The 6,103-nt window shown below is 47.8% G+C and overlaps 1 pseudogene; it reads right to left on the bottom strand.

Moving 5' to 3' along the window:
• Positions 1–407: 407 nt before the first annotated feature.
• On the bottom strand, positions 408–1,631 carry LOC144133894 (uncharacterized; annotated as a pseudogene).
• Between the last annotated feature and the right edge of the window lie 4,472 nt (positions 1,632–6,103).

Below are 6,103 nucleotides of genomic sequence, written 5' to 3'. Positions count from 1 at the left end.
AAGGTTGTGTCTACTCTTCTTTTGTTATGGATGAAGAGTCCGAGTATTCTAATCTCTTTGGCCTCATGTATGGGGCCACTGGTTAAAGAGATATGTATTTGGGTAGTGTCCTTAGGGGATGCCCTAAGGTGCACAAATTCAGACTTGCTGGGTGCGCATTGGAGACCACAGTGCCCTGCGTAGCAATCCACTACGTGAGCGTCTGTTTGCATGTAGGCATTCCTCTATGCGCCTTATGTTTCCCTCTGTGGCTCAGATCGTGATATCAACGGCATACAGCGCATGCCATATGCCTTCGATCCCCATCAACTGGTCTGGGAGATGGAGAGAGAGAAAGAAATATCTTTAATTTGCACCGGTCAAAAATGACGGCGGAGAAGGCTATAGCCTAAACCCCATTCATTCCCCTAACCGTCGGCCGGAATCCCTTGGGACTCGGCGGCAATCAGGGCGAGACCGATGACTTCGTTGTTCTTCTGCTTCGTGGTTGAGCAATAAGGTCTCCCAGGACTGTGCAGTTCTATTCGGGTTGTTATATGAAGAGCAGGTCCAAACCATGTGGACTAGATCTGCAATGTCATTGCCGTGCGTACATCTAGGATTAAAGACTTCTGGACGTCATTTACTGTACAGTTGAGGGCCCGGAAACACCCCACTTTGCAATTTCCTCCACTTGATTTCCTCTTTCCTACTGAGCTGTTTATCTGCTGCTGGATAGGTCTTACGACCGAGCTTATAATGAGAAATTATTTCATAGAATGCTGTGAGTTCGTCACCCGATGGGAGGTGTTCCTCGCGTGGAAGCGGCGCGTCAGCGGCGATCGACCGGAAAGTGAGCCCTCGGGCGGTCGCGTGTGCCTTCTCGTTCCCTCACAGACACTGATGAGACGGGGACCAGATCAGTGAGATTAGCTCTGATGGTACTTGCCCTTCCCTCAGAAACTGGCGGCTGCAGCAGAGATTCTGCCCATGTCATAATTCTTAATGGCTGCCTTAGAGTCACTCACTATCACCCTTGTACCGTTTTGTATTATTACTAGACCAATGGCAACTTTCTATGCCTCAGTTTCACTTGTGTTTTTAACGGTGCAGCACGAGACCGGGTCTCCACTCTCACGAACCACTACCGCTGTGTGTGCTGCCTTGCGATCGTATTCTGCAGCGTCCGTGTAGAGCATATCGGATCTACCTCGAAATTTGCCCTGCAGGGCCACAGTCCTATCTTTGCGTCTACCTTCGTGAAACACCGGATGCATGTTCTTTGGCAGCGGTGGAATTTTGAGTCTATTCCTGGTTGCTCCAGGTACGTTATCTGTCTGCTTTGAACACTCCGAGGGTTCGAACCCCAGACGCTCCATGATTTTCCTTCCAGTTTTGGTTTTTAAAAGCCTTTGATGCTGCCACACCGTGGCGGCTTCTATGAGCTCAATCAGAGTGTTGGAGACACCTAGCCTTAGAAGGTTTACCGTCAAAGTGTTTGGAGGAAGACCTAGTGTGATGTTGGTCCTATTTCTGATGATGATTTCAATTTTGCCCTTTTCTGCTTTGGCCAGTTTGAGATAGGGGGCAACGTATAGCACTCGGCTTATGACGAAAGCCTGAACCAATTTAAAACAATTGGCCTCCTTCATGCTTGCATGCTTGTTAGAATTGCGGATGTGTAGCCGGAATGTCGGGGTTGTGCTCGCTTCGTCTTATAATAGTTTCTGTGTTTTTGCCATATGCTTGTATCCGCAGCCCTAGGACTCCAATACTGTCTACCGTTAGAATGGCATTGCCATTCACTCGTAAAGCAATATCACAGCCCTTGCATGGGGGACTATTTCTTTTTCTTTTTTGAGATGACAGAAAAAGAGCCTCTGATTTTTCTGCGAGCATTTTAACCCAATCGGCTCGAGATATATCTCTATTACATCTATGGCTCTCTGAAGTGTGCTCTCAATCTGTTAATCGCTACCCCTGTTCATCAAAGGCGTCAAATCATCCGCATATATGGTGTCATGCAGATTTGTGATTCCGTCTAGCTGCCCTGGAAGCCAAATCATCGGTATATTAAACAGGGTTGGAGAGAGAACGGACCCTTGCGGCGTCTCTCTATTCCCCAATCTAATGTTTTCGAGTGATTATCCGCCCAGGCTGATGGTCGCAGTCCGATTTGAGAGAAAGTCTCTTACGTAGTCTTGACTCCAACATTTGGCGTGCTAAGGTTCTCAAGTATGGCTACGTATTTGACACTATCAAAAGCTTTTCAGACATCCAGTTCCACAATGACCCTGATATCAAGTCTTTTTATCGAATACCTGATCCTTTAGCTGTAGCATGACATCACATGCCAATAGCTTTGATCTGAAGCCTACCATGGTATCAGGATAAAGGTTTTGATCTTCCATGAATCTATTCAGTCTAGTTTTAGTTACGTGCTCTATCAATTTTCCAACGCAATATTGATGAAAATGGGCCCAAGATGCTCAAAGTTGAGCTTCTTCCCTGTCTTCGGAATGAAGACCAGGTTCGCAGCTTTCCACGCTTCCGGTATCTCTCCGGCATTCTTGCATATAGGTTGTAAGATACCGAACGGAACCGTCGTCAAGATTCCTGAGCATCCTGTAGTTGATTTTGTCCTGCCCGGCAGCCGTTTTGGTTCTTAGGCGGTTTATTTCAGCCCTGAATTCCCCGACAATGATGGGACGGTCCAATACTGGGTTTTCTGAGCCCGCGTATTCAGGGAGACTCTCAACTCCAGAACAGCTGAGGTAGCGATCCCTAACCTCAGCTATAAGTTCCTTTGTCGGACCTTCATATTTATACACTAGCATTTGAAGCTGCTGTCGGGTCTCCGATCTTATTTTCTCTCGATCTGGTTTCCTGTCACCTCGTCTCTGGCTGAACTTTTGCTCTAACTCTTTCTTTTTCTTCCATTAACTCACGAGATGTATATCAACGACTTCCGGATCACCTTTTCAAATTCAACCTCTTCTGTAGCGTCCTGAATAGACTGAATAACTCCCTTGCTCCAATCGTTAATATCGCTTATCGGGTCCTGTCCCGACCTGATACTTCTAAAGTTATCCCAATATATAGTCGCAACTCTGCTCTTATTGATGACCGGTGGGCCATTCTCAACTATGATCTCTAGTATCCTGTTATCGCTACCTAGGTCGTCCCCGGTGTTGCACCATGTAGCAGTGATGCCGCTACCGACCAATGTTAGAGCCGGTGTCGTGTCCTCGGATGCGCTATTTCTCTTCCTAGTCGGCCTCATCGGGTCCGTAAAGAGGATGAGCCTATGCTGTTGAATTTTATCCCGGAGATTTCTGCCTTTAACCTCCGTGAATTTATATGCCCATGCCAGATGGTGCGCATTAAAATCGCCCACTATGAAGAGTGGACTTCTTTTTGAAATAGCCTTGGTTTTCGTAAAAACATCGCCAAAGTCACATTTGCGGTGCTTGGGTGAGCTATACACGTTCAGGATTAAAAAATTATTGTTTTTGCGATTACGAGGGATGAGTTCGACCAAAACATGATCGATTTGCGCATTCTCCGTCTCGTGGTGCAGCATTGAAAAGTTCCTTTTTACAAAGACAGTAACTTGGGTAGCGTTACCACACCCCGAAAAAGATTTGTAACCCTCTAATTTAGCATTTTTCCCGAACTCCTGGACCGCAATAACCTCCGGTAGATTGCCATTGGTGAGAAAGGACTGCAGAACCGCACGTTTACGCGAGAAACCTCTACAGTTACAGTGCCAAACTTTGTTATTATAGTGGTGCAGAGCCATCTTTTTGAGTTTTTGAGCCTCTGGGCAGAGCCATTGCAACTACCTGTCTCTACAAGCAAATTCAACCTTCGTTTGCTAGACAGCAGTGCCCACCTTTTTCAGCTGCTAAAGTACCGTTTGAAGCATTCTATGCAACGGCTTTGTTTCAACCTCAAGAGCTGAAATTCTGACTCCGTGATGATCCTCGGCCTCTGTTTCCTTAGTCCTCCTCTTCTTTAAGGGTGGATGATTAGCTGGCCGGGATGTTTCCGGTTCCGGTTCAGGTTCATTGGCTAGTTGTTTCTTAATGTCATCAGGTTGTTTGCGTAATTCTGCATTTTGCTCTTGCAAAATCTTGTTTTTCTTTTTAGAGCATTAATAATTTCTGCATTAACATCCTGGGAGCCCTTATTTACCCAACCCACCATTGGTCCAGCAGACTGTCTTCGCTTGCGTGCCGCCACTACGGTCCTAGAGTTCCTTTGTGTAGGTTGCTCCTTTTCCAGCGATTGCAGTGCCGTTAAGGATTTCGAGCGCCCTCTCGACTGGCTGCGCATTGCCAAATTAAAAGTATGGGGATAGCACCGCGTCTTATGGTGTCCTCCGCGTACCCATTTGATACGAACCATATTCTGCCTCTTGGATTCTGATTAGTGCTGCTCGATCGGTCAGAAAGTCTTTGATATAGTTGAAAATGTTGCGGCCACAGTTGGTCTCATTGAGGTGTGTCAGTATGATGCTGTTTTTGACGTTGCCGAAGGCTCCTTTCAAGTCCAAGGACGACCTCGTCATTGTGTGGGTGTTCGACTGGTTGTATTATGTCTCTGTTGAGTTGGAGGAGTACGTCCTCTACCGACTTTTGTGGGCGAAAGCCGAACATAGTCTCTGAATATGTGTTTCGTTGTTCCAAGTATTCGGACAGCCTATCCCGCACCATGGTTTCCATCAGCTTGCCCACACACGAGGTGAGCGAGATAGGCCTCAAGTTGTCTGTGTTGATTTCCTTTCCCGCCTTGGGGATGAAGGTTACTAGAGCTGTTTTCCAATCAAGGGGAGCGGGTTATCGCCTTTCCATATAGTGTTGATGCAATACAGAAGGGCCTCATACAATTGGTCAGAGAGATTGGCCAGCAGCTTAACTGTGACCTTGTCCCATCCAGGCGCAGTGCCTCTCCTCATTTTAGCCAGGCCTGCCTTGAGATCAAAGAGTTGGAACGGTTGGACCAACTAAAGATTACCTTTGCCTGCGTAAAGATACGCCTTACCACGAGGGTCCCGTTTGCAGCAGAGATACTTGTCCGTGAATGTCTCTGGGAGTTGTGTTGTGCTGCCCTTGAAATTATGAAGTGCTCGTTGTAAGTGGCGCTGTGTTTCGCCCCGGGTCTGCACGGGGTCTATAAGGCTGCGGAAAAGCCTCCAAGTGCTCTTCCCTGGACATCTGTCTGGCAGCCGTGTTACAGCGATCTATCCAATTGGCGTCAGCAAGCTGGGAGGCATACTGAGCTGCTTTGTGAGTGAGATCCAGGATGCGCTTCTTGAGTGTTTTGTTATGTTTCTGTCTTTTTCAACGCTTGGTGAGACTGTGACGGGCTTCCCAGATGTGGAGTACATGGTTTTCCACCGCCGGGCAGTGTTCCGTGGTCTGTATCTGTGTTCCGTGTTTCTTCAGTGTTGCCATAAGTGTTTGGGCCCACTGCTCGTATCAGCCTTTAATCAGGCTTGCTGAGGGCAGGTAATTTCTGAAAGCCGACTAGTTTGGGAGTCGAGCCTGTGTGAGCGGCCTTTTGAGGGGCCGCGTGTGAATTAGTGTGTTAATGATGCAGTGGTCACTGCCTAGTTATCTTCTGTGTTGTTCCATTCCACGTGTTGGATATGGTTGCAAATTGTGAGATCAGGGCACGTGTCCCGAGTCGCAGAGTTTCCGATTCGTGTCGGATGAGCTGGGTCGGTCTGGAGGGTGCTGCCTAGCGTAGACATAAGCTCCACTAGCTTTCTACCTCGCGCTTCCCCCTTTTTTGTAGCGCCATAATTGGCGGGGGCATTGAAATCGCCCACAATCAATAATGGGTCTTGACCCACTATCTTCAGTGCCCGGCTGAAGATATCTGAGAAAGTAATGAAAGAGATAAAGGGGGGACTGAGAGAAGAAAGTAATTAGTGATTTTCTGTTTTACGCGACAGCGTAGCAGTTCGGTCGAATAGCCGTCGGCGTCGCAGTAGTAAGAGTAGTAGTGGTTGTCGGAAACGCGCGTCGGAAATATTCCTTCCCTGCTAAGAAGCCCGGACCCTGAGCTCCAGCGCACACCATCCATCTGAAGGATGGACCAGTCCAGGCCTGCCAGC

This window comes from Amblyomma americanum, chromosome 5, assembly GCF_052857255.1.
Source record: "Amblyomma americanum isolate KBUSLIRL-KWMA chromosome 5, ASM5285725v1, whole genome shotgun sequence".
Taxonomy (NCBI): domain Eukaryota; kingdom Metazoa; phylum Arthropoda; class Arachnida; order Ixodida; family Ixodidae; genus Amblyomma; species Amblyomma americanum.
This window is presented reverse-complemented; position numbering and strand designations above follow the sequence as displayed.